Source organism: Syngnathoides biaculeatus, chromosome 3 (genome assembly GCF_019802595.1).
Source record: "Syngnathoides biaculeatus isolate LvHL_M chromosome 3, ASM1980259v1, whole genome shotgun sequence".
Lineage (NCBI taxonomy): Eukaryota > Metazoa > Chordata > Actinopteri > Syngnathiformes > Syngnathidae > Syngnathoides > Syngnathoides biaculeatus.
Window position 1 is genome coordinate 7,728,025 of NC_084642.1, and position 17,393 is coordinate 7,745,417.

The following is a 17,393-nucleotide window of genomic DNA, read 5'->3' on the forward strand; positions in this document are numbered from 1 at the left end:
ACAGATGTAGACTTAAGTGTTTGCTGTCATGCTGCTAATTTATGACAGCCAATGAGTCATTTTCTTTTGCGGCAAAGGGTGACATGAAATTATGGCAGCGGGAACTCCTCCTCGTAGACTGATCGCTCCTGAAAAACAGGCACATGCTGGGGTAAGGGTTCTTTCTCCTTTGCACCCACACTTTGAAATTCACGGTTTTCGGGAGATTGCATTGGACGGTACACATATGCAAGTACCGGTGTTTTTCCGTTAAGCGACGCCAGCTAGCGGAAACAAAAATCATCGTTAAGGGTCGCCTGCGTGCTCGCTAATTTATGCAAATTAATTTCTCAGAGTAAAGCGAGAGCAGTGGGAGCGGGCGCCAAGGCTTGGCCGGCAGTCAACGTCGAGCAGCGCTCTGCTTTGGTGGTCCGGGAAGTTTCGCAGAGCGAGCCAAGGACGACAGCGCTGTGCCAAGCCAGAGTGACGAAGACTCCACACAGTGTACCAGCCCTCTTCTTGGCAAGGCTGGTGGCCAATCAGGTCGGCGACGGCTCTCTCGCTGAAGAATAACGTGGAACGCTGGCCCTCTCGCCGCCCCGCCTCTTCTCCCCGCTGCACCGCGGCTGCCCAGAAGGATTTTATAAACATTTTGCCAGGGGATCAATACCTGTATTGATCAACCATTGTGAGAGTGATCCGTCTAAAACCCACGGCAGCCTGGGAGCTGGGAGGAGCGAAAGAGAGTGGCTGCAGAGAGGATGGAGAAAGAGAGAGTCTGCAGCCACACTGAAAGGGAGAAGAGGTACAAGGGAGGAGAGGGGGAATCCGAGCGAGCGGCAGACGCAGAGCCGAGCAGGTTGGGATGCCGAGTTCGGACTATGCTGCCGGGCCACTGGGATTGGGCCGAAGCCTATGGTAATTGCTTTCTCATTAAGCGCGGGCGAGTGGGAGTGACTAATGACTACTGCGCAAAGTACGCCACTAAGCGATGAGGCGATAATGCAAAGAAATGCGTTTGCTCGTGTAAGAACGGAGGTCAACTCCACACCTGGGGTCGTCTAATACTTCGAACGCCGCTGGCCTGTTATGACGTACTCTTTGGTACATTGTTGTATGTGTGTGGTGAGCATGACTGCATGCGGCTAGAAGGAAGGAGATTAGCTAGAAAGAGTTTCAGGCCAGTAAGCATTTACAGTTCCTAAAACTAGCAAAACTACGGCAACTGATGGACTTTGTCAACTGTTCTTCTCACACAGTTTTTATCGTGAAACTTATCGATCATCTCTCTGGCTCTGAAAACAATTTGGACACAAGAGGCCCGGCATATGCAAGAGCTCACATGTTCAACTGCAACAGTAGCGCCTGAAGTGGACATTTTGGGGGGGAAATCGTGGATCTTGTGAAAAGGAACAGCCTGCGTTCTGGATACAAACGGCAGGCAGGAACAAAAATGTCTCGAGTGAAAATCAAGCAAGCAAGTGGCACGGTTTTTGGACGTTTACGGATGAATCCAAAATGGAATACAGGGATCTATTTCTCCTTTCTATTTTATGGGAATATGGCTGGCTGATTGAGCGGACTGCCCGACAAAAGCAATGAGCGGTCAATGAAAGGCCTTGAGCTGCGCTGCTCCTGAAGGAGGGTTTTCAAAACCATCTGGGATCCCTCCCAACCGCCCCAAATGCTAAACTGAAATTGAGTTTGTATTGATTGGTTTTAAATGTGATGTCCTTGTGCATAATTGAGGATTTGTGCAAAGAAACATTCCTGACCGAAGCTTTGTTGGACGACCTTGCTGCCGATGCCTGCGGTGTGGGAAAGCATTCATGTAATGATGATGGTGAATGAAAATAAAGAAGATTGTCCCAAAAAAAAAAAAAAAGACAAACGGACTGCAGAGTTGAGCCATTGAAGTTTGCGTTTCAGTACATTTTATACTAGGTTGCATCACGCTCTGATCCATTCATACTGTTTTAGCAAACGGTAAACAGGAAGCTCGTGTGACAACAGGAAATGAAGGCAGGTGCTCAGCTGTGTCATTCCTCCCCCCCCCCCCACTTGGTTCATCATCACATCACACTCACTCATGGAGATATCTATAGATTTTTTTCTTCTTTTAAACAATTGTGAGAATGATTCAATTGAATTCTAATGCATTACAATCTTGTATATTGCAGTTTTTTTATTTGTATTTTGTGACGGTGCACCTCAGTAGTTGGCCAATGAGGAAAGTTATAAGAATTATTCCTCCCGAGCAAACCGCACCCATTCAAATGTGGTCAACTTCATACTTTTCAGAAATTTATACTATTGGTTTATCCTCATGTTTTCTATTCTTAAAATATATTAACCAATTGTAGGTGTTGAAAATAGCTTGTGAACAAATCTAGTAAGTCACAGAGACTTAAACTGTCTGGGAAGTCCCGTAAAATTCCGCCTCTTCCTCGCCTTGCAGGTGCCGTGTGGCATTAAGTCGCCTCAAGATTCAAAATTGAAATGTGTAACAATAAGTCCGTTAAATAGTTTTTGAGTAAGCTCGATTTGTTAAAAAAAATAATATGGTCAGCAATATAATGTGCCTAGTCGTGAAGGTTGTATGTGTAAACTGCCCACAATTAATTTTTTTTCAATTTGTCATAATCATTTTCAGCTCATTATTTTATTATTGCATCACTCTTGGCTCAAAGACTTGTATGAATGTGTTTGGGAAGATGATGGAACCACTGTTCTTTGATTTATTTTCCAAGTGTTAAAGGTTGACCCACAGTCTGTTCATGGGGTCAGCGTGAGTGTAGACTTTGATGTGGACTGTATCATTTTATTTATAATAAATTTGAGAGTTTTTTTGAGCTTATTAAATTAGCCAGTGAACATGATTTTGAGGTGTGATTGTGTTGATGTCGACGTGTATGTGACACCAATGTAAGGTATTATACCAACTTGGGCAATGCAGTACGAGACCATTCCTGAAAAGTAGTCATTTAGGAGATTTACGATAACATTAATATGTTTCAAATGCATAATGTCTACAGTGTCGTGTGTTGAACTTAGTTTCAATTACTAGCTCCCAAAACTTGTTCCATCGGCTTGAACCGCCACAAAAAACAACATCTTTATAGGAATGTTTAAAATTAAAAAGGAATAGGATCAATACGCATTCTACAGGCAGCACATGACATTTTTCACTCATCCCTGTCTGATATTCCTCATTAGGACAACATGCCAAAAGCCGCCGAGTTAAAACACTGATGCTAAAATTCCAGCGGCGTGTAATTTTCTTCCCGCTCCCGTCGGCGCCTTCCCATATAATATCAAGCTTCATTTCAAGGAGATAAACGCCAGTAAATGTTATCACCTCGCACACGTGATTCATGTCCTTTCAAAGCAACCTCTTCTCGTTTAATTTCATCCCTTCCGTTTGATTCCGCTCTCGAATAAAGCCAACTCCTGGAAGGGTGCCAAACGACAAATGAGTATCGTCATTAGACACATCACATACAAATTAGTATTCAATTAACGGGGCAGTCAACCTCAGCTAATCAAGCAATTAGGCTGCGCGTGTTGACAGAAAAGCTAACAAAAGCGCACGAGTCTCCGGGGAACGCGTTGAAACGCTGCAGAGGAGCCGCGTTGAGCGTGAGACTCTCGTTCCAGGAAGATGGGGGAAAAAGATAGCAAACTGGAAAAGTCCTTTTGAAGGAATTGGCGCTGCGCTGACATCACATCCTGTGTCTCAGCAGGAACTTTTTCTTGATCGGGTTTACAATAATTGGTCAATCGATTATGCACAAACAATTAAAATCTGTCAAAAATATGAACTGAACCTATGGACTTGCTGTACGACAGATATTGTAGAAGTTTTTTTTTGTGTGACTGATTTATTTATTTAGTTTTTTTTAAATAATCAGATTATTTAAAAAATCTACAACATACTCGGTACCTTTGTGGAATTTGATGAGGGAGGAAATCCATCAATACAAATCCACTTGATTGACTTATTTAATTGTTTATGCACAAATAATCAAAATCTGTCATAAATTTTGTTTTTTTTTGTACCATTGAAAATTTTCAATAATTTTTGTTTAAAAAAACTGCTCTAATTAAAAAAAATACAATGAATAAAATAAAAATATTTGAGAAGCAGAACATTTTTGTGGAGGAGGAAGGGAAGCGGCACTCTTTTTATTTGTGCAGACCAAACACCTGATGATTCATAATACTAAAAATATTTTAACTTTAATTTATACGTACGTATATGAAATCAACTGTAAATTGTTAAAGTCAGAAATGTGTTCACATTGGACCAAATTAATGATTAAGGTGAGAGGTTATTTTAAAAATATTCATTGAAGTGAACATGGAACTCCCACGGGGCACTGATCCACATTTTAGTATCATGTAGTCCACGTTTGAGTGAGTACGATTTTCTTCCAAATTCTGGTGTGGGTCCGGTACTAAGTGGCACATACCTTTTGATCTCCGTCGTTAGCAGTCTACTCGAAGGACGACCTCGCAGAAGTCAACCTACATGAGAAACAAACGCGACACGTCAGAAGGTAGCAGACGGGATCACTTAGTTTTCTAAACGAGACCCCCTTGTCTGATGTTTCCTTCTTACAGTTCATGGTCACCGACGACCACTTTTTCTCGTAACTCTTAACATCTTAAGGGTCTGGCGTCTTACGGCGCTCGCGTTCGGAGCCGAGCTCAGAATCCCATTAAGGCAGAGCGTAAACGTCGGAACAAGCCCGTCTAATTGCGTCATTACTAATTCATGTTTATTAATGCAGTGATGTGAGATGGCCTCCAAAAGTGGACGCGGCTTGTCTGGAGTTGTCATGTAAAGGCTAATTCTCGGCTGATGAGGTCTGCGGGCAATATGCGCCACATATGGCGACTGGCTCTGGGGCATCTGGTGCGTGTGGTGACAGTGCCAAGTGGCGTGTGAGTTAAATGTGGAGGCAGCGGGGGTGACTGATGGTGCTGGTGTCTTCTGTTGGCCCCGTGCCAGTCCCCAACACCACTACCCCCCCTCCCCTCCACACACACACACACACACACACCACACACACACACACACACCACACACACACACACAACCAGAGTCCCCAGTGCCCCAGCCCCTCACTACTCCAGAGCCTCTGGGCAAGTGCTCTGTTATTGTTTTCACTGCGAAGCAATTAGCAGCACTTAAAGATTTATTTAGTCATGCTCTAATGTGCGCTGATTAGCTGGGGGCCCAAACAAGCCCCCTTCATCGCGTCACCTTGTCGCCGGCGTCGGCGGCAGACTGTGAGGGAATGCGAGGGGAGGGTTAGGGGAGTGGGGGGCGAGGTGGAGCAGGGCAAGAAGGATTACATGAGCGACGGTGCATCAGCACTTTTTTTTTTTTTAAGAGATCTTCAGGGGCTTGTTGGCTGAACACAGAGCAAGAGGAAAGGGCAAATACAGCCCAGTTACACTTTTTATAGAATGCTTTGCGGGAAAAACACCCCCGACGCCCTCCGCGTCCCGGCAGCTCCGCCGGTTGGTCATTTGGCCCAAGGGGCTCCGGTAGGCTGGTTCACGTGACCACTGGAGCGACCTCAGAGGGCAGTCTGAAGCCACTCCCACAAGCGAGACTGCTCTTCGGAGAAGGTTGCTCGGGCGAGAGGATAATGCGAGATGCATATGGCCCTCGGGGTGCCATCAAGAGAAGAAGAAGAAGAAAAAAATTATAAAAAAATAAGAAACCAGGTCAAAGAGATTATTCACAAGCTTCAAAGAACAAAAAAAAAAAAAAAGAAAGACAAAGAAGATGATAAATGATCTCATGATGTTGGTATGTAATGCTTTGGGGTATTTCCACACAATATCCACTAATAGGAATTATTTTTATGTCATAGATTTGTTATACATGCCGCAGCATCCTTTATTAAGACAAACGGATTTTGTGATTGGAGTTGCAGCAGCGCAGGCTTTTTGTCTGACGCTTCCGGCAATTTACTGTAAAATTTGCTTTGGTTATTTGGCTTTATTGCGTCTCTCCGCTCGGGCGCGTTCAGACATCGGCCAAGAAACCTGTGTCATTTACAATTAGGTCCTCAATACGATCACATTTTATTTACACATGAATAAAACATTTTTGGTAACACGGAACATTGCATTTTTTTTTTTTTTTAATATGCCTTAAGATACGAGCGACCCAAGTCTCGGGAGACTTTCACGTTCAAGCGATTTGTTGCTTTAACTAGAGAACAAATCTCAACATACAAGCGGTGTACCGTGGCAGTGACTCAACTCCACACCACGGTGCAGGTGACAAAATATAATCAGCCAACAATTTTTCAAATTTGTCAAACTCCCTCGGCCAGTCCAAGATTGAAAAAAAAAAAAAAAAAGAATTGCACCATGTATTTAAAACTAAAATATCCTCTTAGAGCTTAATGCTAACACAATGGGAAACACCATAGACTGGCTAACAATTAATATTCATGCATCTTACTTAGGAATAAGGAGTCATTATGCACTTTATATGTTTGGATTACGCTGCCTCAATGTGGCTAAGCATGCAAGGCAGAGGGAGCAGCACAATGTCCATTGAATAGAAGCAAAAAAAAGTGGTAAAAACAGTCTGCTTCCTTACATTCGACTGAATTATTTGAAATTTCTTTCCGTCCATTCCACATTGCCTGTGGAGGATGTTACAATAGCTGTGAGCAGATGGAGGTCAAATGCAGGTTCAACTGCATGTGCGCAGCCTCTACATATGGATATGGAAACGCCATCAATCTTTGAAAGTTGGAGAAAATTGAACAGCTAAAAAGCAGAGACAGAAAAAAAAAATTGCTGATGCAAGATATTATCGCCGCCATTTTTGCGTTGAGTGCTGACGCCGAGATGGTCTCTAATCATCTCATGGCTGCACACCTCTTCAGTGAACTGTTGCCTGAAACCGCCGCGCAGTCTCAAGTAACGGCGCTGTAAATGAAATATTGCCGTCCAATTTTTTTTTTTTTTTTTTTTTTATCTCCAGGAAGGGCCGCGGGAGGCTCGAAACCAATCAGAATCTTCCAGGCTGACCCATGACCTTTTTCCATCTCAATACGACCAGCATTATCTTTCCGAAAATTAGAAGCGTCTTACTATTGTGTGCGGGGGGAAGCAGGTGCGGGTTATTTCCAGATAATACAGCCCGTGGTCGGCTACAAAGGCGCAGCGCCGCGTACAAAGGAGAAATATTCCTACTTAAGTCACGCGACTGCATTCATGCGCATGTAAAGTGATTCATCCTGATTATTCACGACGACTGTGTCTCTTATATCGTGAACCGGTGAACCATTTGTTGGCCAAGCTTTTCTCCCCGAATGCATTTGTACAGTATAATGACGCGAGCGCTGCTTAAAAGCACATTCTGAAGCACAAGTTTTTCAAATATAATGGAGAGGGGGGGAGGGGGTTTATGATATTACATTGATTTTGTCGGTCTCCATAGGCAACTGCCGAGCTGCCGGCATTCTGAACACTGGAAGTGAGAGGGATAATATCGTGGCGGTAAACAAAGTCATTACGGGATGGATGAATGTGAACGGGGCTGACGGCAACCGAGCGTCTCGTCTGAATTATCGCAAGGGATCAAATCATATTTCGGTCATCAAAAATGGAGATACTGTACGCGATGCCAATTTTGGTTTAGCCTCAGCATCGCCGCAAGATCTTTCTGGAGACATGACGGTGGATCTTCTGGCCCACGACTCAAAGTTTGTAATGTGGGTTTGAAATCTAGCTTTAATATCGTGGAGAATCACAGACGGTTTTTACATAAGCATCCACTGATTACCATTTTATACAGTTTAACTTTAAAGAGCATTATATCCTTCTACTTCTTTTTCTTTCGGCTTGTCCCATTCGGGGTCACCACAGCGTGTCATCTTTTTCCATCTTAGCCGATCTCGTGCATCTTTCTCTCTAACACCCACTGTCCTCATGTCCTCCTTCACAACATCCATCAACCTTTTCTTCCTCATCCTTTCATCCTCAGCACCCTTCCACCAACATACTCACTCTCTCTCCTCTGAACATGTCCAAACCATCGTAGTCTGCTCTCTCGAATCTTGTCTCCAAAACATCCAACTTTGGCTGTCCCTCTAATGAGCTCATTTCTAATCCTATCCAACCTGGTCACTCCGAGCGAGAACCTCAACATCTTCATTTCTGCCACCTCCAGTTCAGCTTCCTGTTGTTTCTTCAGTGCCACCATCTCTAATCTGTACATCATGGCCGGCCTCACCAGTGTTTTATAAACTTTGACCTTCATCCTATCTTCTGTCACATAGAACACCAGACACCTTCCGCCAACTGTTCCATGCCGCTCTGACCCGTTTCTTCACTTCCATACCACACTCACCATTGCTCCATAATGGTGACCCAAAGTATTTGAAGTCATCCACCCTCGCTATCTCTTCTCCCTGTAGCCTCACTCTTCACCCTCAGCCCTTCTCATTCACGCACATATATTCTGTTTTACTTCAACCAATCTTCATTCCTCACCTTTCCAGTGCGTGCCTCCATCTTTCTCATTGTTCCTCCGCCTATTCCCTGCTTTCACTGCAGATCACAATATCATCTCCGAACATCACGGTCCAAGGGGATTCCAGTCTAACCTCAGTCAGCCTACCAATTACTACTCCAAACAGGAAGGGGCTCAGCGCGGAACCCTGATGCAGTCCCACCTCCACTTTAAATTCTTCTGACACACCTACGGCACATCTCACCGCTGTTCTGCTGCCCTCATACATGTCCTCAACTACTCCAACATATTTCTCTGCCACACCAAACTTTTGCATGCAGTACCACAGTTCTTCTCTTGGAACTCTTTCATAGTCTTTAATCTAATATGTATTCATGAAGAACATGTCGTATACTGTTGTGGTTGTAGTGGCAGAGAATTGCAGTTTATCACGAGCATTTCTAATATACTGTCCCTTTCACCTCGTGTTGTTGAATATGGTGAAGAACTGAATGAAATGCTAAATGAGGGAAATATGAAGAAGCGCCGTTCAAAGCGATGTTGTGCAGTTCTACGCCACTGCAAACCGCAACTATATTAATACATGTTCATATGTCTCTGCCCAAGCTGAGCGTCCGTTTCATCGTAAGGGCAGAATTATGGATTAAAGCGCTTGTGCAGAAAAATCGCACGAGTTCAAGTGGGAATTATTTATTGCTAAAAATGTGTACATTGATCACTAAAATTAATGGTTAATGTATAATCAGTATTTATGTGGACTACTGAGGCATGCAAATAAAGTGACCATAAATTTGAAGCAGCTAACACATATGCAAATTCCGTCTTGTCCTCAAACAGTGGGAACTCAGCAGTTCTATCCAACTCGTGTCAATAGTGGACTACGCTTCCAAAATAAATATAATAATATACGCACATTATTGTTCTTTTCCTGCACCTTTAGCATGTGTTACTATCGGTTATGCTGCACGTGTAACGTTACGGAGTGGTGCTTTAAATGTTCTCTTTCCATGATTGGTTCGTTTTCTCCATTTCCTGCTCATTGTGGGAGAGCCGGCTCCATTGTCTGCGGCCGGTTTGGGCCGGGCCCTCGGAGGGGCCGTCCCCTGGGGAGCACTGCATCTTTTATTAATCAGGGGCGCTGCGCTACAGGCCTGCTTATCTAATTTAGCAGCCCGCCTCAGCTTCGGCTACGCCGGGCTCGGTCTGGAGAGAAGGGGCTGGGGGGTGTGGGGTGCCGTCGTTTGGAGATTGAATGGGGGTTGGGGTGCTGCCTTTATTTATTTATTTATTTTTTTTTACCCCCATATTGTGGATGATGCTTTGGTATGGCGGTGGGCTGCGGGGGTGCGACGGGGGCTCGTGACTTATCAGACACCTCGTCACCAAGTTTTAGGAGTGAATTACAATACAGCAAATTACCTTCTGCTGACAAGGGAAAATGAACACCGGCCCCAAACGTGAAAAAAAAAAAAATGGGATTGTCAGGAAGAGGTGACACATTGATTGCTTAGTATGCACATACGGAAGGAAGGGTTCACAGGCAAGCGCCCTCTACATGCAGAAGTGGTGCACTCGGGTTGAAAAATTGAAAACGCCATATTGGATCGGTACCACTTTCTTACAGCGCACGGACGGCGGGCCCATTACGCCGCAATATTGCCGCGTGGCTTGTCTGTGGTGAACGCCCGTGAACCCGATGAACAGAAGGCAGTTTTGACTTCAGTTCGCCATGTCCTGATCATCAACAGAATATGCGCCGGCACCCCACCCCGTCCCGTCCGCCCTCCCCCCGCTCTTTCTCATCTGTGTCATAGCGCAGATGAATCAGTGTCGCCGGTGTTGAGAGCACTTACTGTCAACCCTGGCGCCCCGGGCTATGCCACTGATGGACACAAACTATAAAATATCAGCCCCCTGGGGAGACATCGCTCAAACGCTGGCCCACGGCCCCGAGGGGGTGCGATCTGGTCAGCGTGCACATGAGCGTCTGAGTGTGTCGGGAGAGCAATAGGGCGATGTGTTTGACTGGTTCGGGTTGTTAGCCTGGAAAAATGGCCACGCGTGTCCACCCATGTGGACAATTTGCATTACGAAAAAGAGCACTTAAGCGCGGGGGCTCCACTGAGGCCAAAGTAGTAGATCCCGCCCTCCAGACTTATCAACTAGTCTCATATTGTTGCGAGGCATAGCTCACGCTTGGTTGTGGATTTGAACGCGAGTTGAGGTCCAGAATGTTCAACTTCAACCCATCGCAGCAGTGAAAAAAATAATTTAAAAAAAAAAAAAAACAGTTTCCAAGTACCAAATTGCTGAAGATGTTGGAGAACCAGCCGTTATCTTGCGTTTGAAGGAGGTGGAGAGCCAAACATCAACCTGCGTCTTCAGTGAGCACCCTTTTGTCTGTTTTAATGAAATTGTGCTGTGTTGGGCTGAAAACAATCACATTTAAACGTGTTAAAAGCTTCTGGTGGTGGCAGGGGAGGGACTATTTAAAAAGATGTGTGTCTCAGTATATTGTGGCTTTGCACCTATTGAATGCAGTTCATTATTCCCTTGGGTCAGGCGTGAACACAATAGTGGACTCTGGGTGTAGACCAAACCAACCTGTTCAGCATAGTTCCCAACAAACGAGCAATCTGACTGGTAAAAACTGAATTTGTGAAATAACTGAAATAAATAAAATGTATAGTAAACTGATAAGTCTAATAACTACATAGTAATTACTTATTCTGACTGCATCAAGGCTGTTTTACCCTGATGTTGGTTATATTTGGAAGGTTTTGTTCATGGACCATACACCCAATCCTCTCACAAGGTTCCTTCTAATGCAATATTATTCACTTCAGAGCAGATAAAGCAAACTACAGGACCACGTATTGACCAATTTGAAAGCTAATACTCACAAAAATGTGAATTTTAATTTGTAACTTTCTTTTCTATGCAAAGCAAATTTATTTGTGTAGCGCATATCATACACAAGGTAACCCAATGTGCTTTACACGATTAAAGGCATTTGATAACGAAGAGATAAAACATTTAAAACGGGATGAAAACAATAAAAATGACAAACAAAATATTTAAAAAACAACGATTAATATCGCATCCAGTGCAAGTAATAAGATCAAAAAGTGGATATATTCTAAAAAGCATGAGGGAAAAAAAAATGGATTTAAAAACATTCACACTTGGGTCTGACGTCACCTCTGCTGGTGACTTTTTCCATTTGTGTTGAGCATAGTAGCTAAATGTTGCTTCACCATGTTTGCTTTGGACTCTGCGCTTCCCTATTTGACCCGAGTCGGTCGATCTCACAGCTCTACTGGGTTTTGTATTCCGGAAGCATTTCTTTCATGTATTCAGGACCTAAATCATTTAGTGATTTATAGACAAGTACCAGATCTTTAAAATCTATTCTCAAGCTGACTGGAAGCCAGTGCAAGGACTTTAGGATTGCAGTTCTATGCTCTGACTGCTTTGTTTTGGTCAGAACGCGAGCTGCAGCATTCTGAATGAGCTGCAGCTGTTTAATACTCTTTTTTGGGGGGAGTACAGTCAGAAGACCATTACAGTAGTCAAGTCTACTTGAGATAAAAGCATGGATGAGCACAGTACACACAAAATGTCCCAGACCTTTATTTGCCATTTCTATGCCAACGCACAGTTATCCATGGGGATTTACTGACACATTTAATGAGTCTTCATGAGCTTAGACCAAAACTGCAAGTATCCAAGTGGAAATCAATCAATAAAATCAATACCCCCGTCTGTCATGTCCTATTTTAGCTGTTATGCGATTTAACCTTTCACAACCGGCGTGCGTTTGCACGGTTTAAAAATAGAACTGGTAGCTGTTAAAACACGGACGAACAGCAGAGGGGACACAAAGCCTCTGCCCTCTGAAGGTCACCGACTGCAAGGTCATAGGTTGCCTTGAACACATTTATACGTGAAGTCAAAGTCAACGTAGCACTAATTATTATTAAGAAGGCAGCAAGTCTTTGATTGCGGGAGGTGAAATATTCTCGTGCGCAGAAGGGTGGAAAAACTCCATTCGCACAAATATAGACGTCTCCAAACATTGCTTATTATTCTTCCAGGTATTGACGATTCAATTAGACTGTCTGCAGCCGCTTGGTTGGCTTAATATAAGTATATTAGCAAGGATCCTTTGAGATTCAAGGACAAAGGCAGTGAAAGGAACGGAACACCGTTCTGCAATAAGACGCATGACAGTGTTACAGCTTTGTTTAAGATGCACGCCCAAAAGAAATAAACAGCCACGAGAAAACTAAATGAACATCAAGTACAATAAGTGTTACAATTATATACCCGTCGTGTTGGAAAACAAATACAATTATTTTCATAGCATATTCTGAGAGCTGAGGTCAAATTTGGTTGGTAATGGAAACTATTAGCTCACAGGTATTGTGATCGCTTGGAGAAAAGAGTCATATTTTGTTTTGGTTATTTTTTTTTTACATTTTCCAAGCCGTTTATCCACACAAGGGTCTTGGGAGTGCCGGAGCCTACAGCGCTCATGATTTCCAAAGGAAAATAATTTAATGGATCTTAAGATGAAGTGAAGGTGATGAGATGTGAGACTCCCTGAATGGCATTTTTTAAACCTTCACAATCTACTGCAGTTTCTGACAGGTATCAATTGAATTCTTCTTATTACATGCATATACTGTAATGTTAATTACAGTATTGCGTTCGTTTATTATACTGAGAGAGGCTTCTAATATTTTGAGTACTTTGCTTAGACTAGTAAGAAAACATTAATGGATAACCTATTGAGGCAACAGAATTTTGCAGTATTTTGTCAATGTCATGTCATTATCCAAGCCGCTCATCCTCACCAGGGTTGCGGGAAAGGCGGAGCCTATCCGAGCTAGCTTCGGTGAAAAGGCCAGACAACACCCTGACCTGGTCGCCAGTCAGTCGCAGGGCAGATATCGACACCATCACTGAGCGGGAATCGACCCCACGCTTCCCGCACCAAAAGGCAGGTATGTGTACCACTACACCATCAGCGACTATTTTATTAATATGATAGTATTTACTGTATGAGTAAAATCAAAGTATTTCTTAAATTCAGCTCCTCCTGTGAAGCTTTTTGAGATGAGAAAAATACTACGTAGCTCTCAGTATGATGCAGTGACGTTATACACGACAAACACCAAATGAAGTACAGTGGTAGCTCGACATATATGACCTTGTACATCGTATTTATTTAATGCGAGATGATGAAATAACAGTCAAATATTTTATAAGCGCTGTAGAGGAAATCTAGTAGAATCTGTTTTTCTTGAGGCCGACAAGAGCCGGTTATGTGAAGAAATCAGACCAGCCTTGCTACCAAAATCCAAAAAGTCTCTCTGCTGTAGTCCAGGTAACGTAAAATGCTTTTTGTTTTTTTCCCCATAAAAAATACATCTTAAGCATTGCATGATATAATGCTCACGCTCGATGTTCTTCCAATTGAAGGCTGACGGAGTAATGCAGACCCTGAGAGTCACTTAAGAGGAGCACTTGCCTGCCAGGCTTGCCACCACACACTAAAATTCATCTATAATTTGTGACGAGTGTAACGCCATCTCCACTTTATGATGATGTGATATTCTTCACCTCCGCCACAGCCAGTGAGGCCAAGAGCTGGCAGTCTAATAATGAGCTGCCTTAAGAGTTCAGCTTAGGGGGAAGGCGAGGTGGCGAGAAGATGGCTGATCGTCGCCACATTAACATACAGTGCATGGGGAATACGCCACACAGCTCTCCACGCTGCAAATGCCAAGTTTTTGCGGTTGAAAAAAAAAACGAGGGAAACAGTCATCATTTTTATATTCATTCAATGTTTTACATTTACAACCTCAACCACACAATTGACGTTATTCAGGTCTTTTTGAGAAGTATAGCAAATTTTTTTTTTTTTTTTGAAAAACGGTAATATGGTTGCACAAGTGTGGACACTGGGATTCGGTTTTGGTCATAACTGAGCCTCACAATCGAAAATGAATTTGTGGGCCATCATACTGACAATTCCAAAACTTCAGTTTGGTGCAAAACAACACCGCCGCCCCAAAAGAACACTATCCCTCCAATGAAAGTGGAGAGAATTATGAACACTTCATACCAGTTAGTTTAAGCATTCAAGTTTCTGCTAGGAAGCAAATGTGTCAGGAAAAGCCTCCCAAAACACCTGAACTTTATGCTGTGTTAATCAGAGGGACATTAAATGGTGCTACTTGTGTGCTGATTCATATTTAAAGGTGTTTGAATTCAAACTCTCAACCCAGACGCATCCCTACTTACAAAAGGGTGCGCACACTTGCGCAATTACATTATCGCAATTATCTTCTTTCTCAAAAAAGTTTGAAACATTTTATCACATGAGTCAGTGGTATAAAAATTTTTTTATCATATCTTTTGGTCTCATTATGTCACAAAAGCTGCCATTTGATAAGGTCTGTGTACATTTTTCTATACACGTTCTAAGTTTTATTTAACCCCTGGAAATGTTTAATGAATGTAACAATACATTTCGATGGCAAGGATATTCTGATACTGACTTTAGAATCACTACGTAACACTCAACTATATAATAATTTGGACACAGTACATCGCTTCACGAGAAGAGCTGTGAATATGCAGTATGTTGCCATGGCGACTGTCAGTACCAATTCTCCCGTGATGGGCCATTGTTAAAGAATACTTCACAGGATGAAACTTAAATCAAAGCATTAAGTCGTGTTACACTTGCGGGTATGTTTATTGTCGTCATTCCTGTTGCAGTCTCATATACCGGGTGGTAATATTTATTTTTATTTGACATAAGACTGAGCAAAAGTCTTAAGAACTCATTACATTGTTCTTGCAATGTTATCATGAATGTCACCGAGTAGAGCGCAAAACTGTTAACACATTCATTCACAAATTTATATCCGTCAAATGGCGTCCAACCGTTTACTGCCACAGACGAACTTATTCGTCAAGAACCGTAATTTCTCGAAAATAATGTGCAAATTTTTCCAAAAATATTTTTAAAAAGTTAGTAAAGCGGATTATATTTAGGTATGGGTGAATATTAGAAAATACAATCACATTGTATAGTTGTATAGAGGTACATAGAGTGGTAAAAAAAAAAAAAAAGGGATACATATACATGTCATATGTTCCACATTTTTATTTATTACGGTAATGTGCGCCCCCCAACCCAAACTCTATGACCTCCTCGGGGAGCTTGCATTTTACGAACGTTAGCGTAGCATGTTTGTTGCTACTGCACCAAAGATCAGAAACGACTCCCCGTGAGTTTGTTTTAACTTAAACGAAGACAAAAAATGTCGACTACAACGGCCACTTGTGCAGCTGCTTTTAAAAGAAATGTGTCATCACTTGTGCCGATGATGCCGGCAACCCGGAAGTAGCGCTGCAGTCCAAAACAATGAGAACTTGCTTCAATGGCTTTTGGTGGGTATCACAGCAACATGAGCTCAAACTATGTAATACGAGCGTCATGGGCACATTAAAAAAAAAAAAAAAAAAAAAAAAAAAAAAAAAAAACAGAGCGCACGCAATTGAAATGGTTGCTTTTTTTAAAATGCTCCAATTACGTTCGTTTCTACGTAGTTTGAGCTCACGTTGTTTTCATAGCCACTAAACGCCGTGCAGATTGTCGCCAAATGGAGGGCGAGAGGGTGCGTTGCTGAACCAAAACTATTGGGATTGCAAGAGGCACCGGAACTGTACAAAGTCATCAATGATGAGTTCAACAGCGATGCACCAAAGATAGCTACGATGGATATTTTTCAGATTGGAGATCAGTCTGATGCTTCTTTTGACATCTTGGCCAAGGATGTGCAATGTAGAGGATAAACTGCACTATGCACAAATATCTCATGGGAAAAAAGTTCACGTTAAACAGTGTTAGTTTATTTAACACTGTAATATGTGTTAACAATATTAAAATATTATCCAATCATTAAGCATTTATTTTAGTCTGTTGAGGGATTCTGCTCTGACCATGACAGGGACCAGGACAATCATGTCCTGAGACCTGTCCCGAGTTATATATTACCGCTACATCAGCACAATGATTATCATTAATGATTGTTATACTGACAGTTTTTGAAAAACAATACAAGTACAAACCTAAAAATATATAAATACAGATAATTCCCAATATTTTTAGCATATGGGTAGCAGCAAATCGGTGGTGCGCATTGTACATTGGTAGAAGGGTTTTCCTGATTTTTTTTTTCCATGTCAACTTTGGGGGTGCGCATTATACTTAAGGACGCATTGTACTCGAGAAATTACGGCACTCCTTTTTGTGATAAATTCGGGGCTTGTATTGTCACAAAATACACCACCTTCAAAGTGTCAAAATGCTTGAAAACAACTGGTAGTGAATCACGACAACAACAAAAAAGTATTAATTTTGCGTTTGCAAATTAAACCTGGTTCACGGAGGCAAATTGCAGGCGCGCTTCCTTGGCAAAATGTTTCGTATTTTTTTAAGATAATCCCTTGACGGTATGACACTAAATTCTCAGTCTAATGAGACCTCGTCAAAATAAAAACAGCAAGCCATTAAATGTCTGCCCGATGATAGAGACTGCGGTGCCAAAAAAAAAAAAAAAAAACCAAAAAAAAACCCTTGATAAAGGAGGGATGGCATCCGGGTTTTTGCTGAGGATTATGTCCACCAGGGAGCTCTCGCAAAGAAAAGCTAATTTGCTGTGTGAATTGCTATGCGCTGATGCTGGATGTTATGAATAAGTAAATAACAACACTTTTTTTTCCAGCCGTTTAATCTCCAAAGGGCCGCAATTAGTAAGTCTGTAGTTTGTGCTGCCTTTTTATCTGCACTTATTATTGTTATTGAAATATCTCCCTTGTT

At 42.5% G+C, this 17,393-nt stretch overlaps 1 protein-coding gene across 6 annotated transcripts in view; it reads right to left on the reverse strand.

The window, feature by feature from the left end:
• zfhx3b (zinc finger homeobox 3b) overlaps positions 1-17,393 on the reverse strand; it is a 418,235-nt gene that overhangs the window by 210,192 nt on the left and 190,650 nt on the right. For all 6 annotated transcript variants that reach the window (XM_061813996.1, XM_061813993.1, XM_061813994.1 and 3 more), the window contains one exon: positions 4,452-4,506. The gene's annotated coding sequence lies outside the window, so the exon portion shown is untranslated. The remainder of the gene's footprint in view (positions 1-4,451; positions 4,507-17,393) is intronic.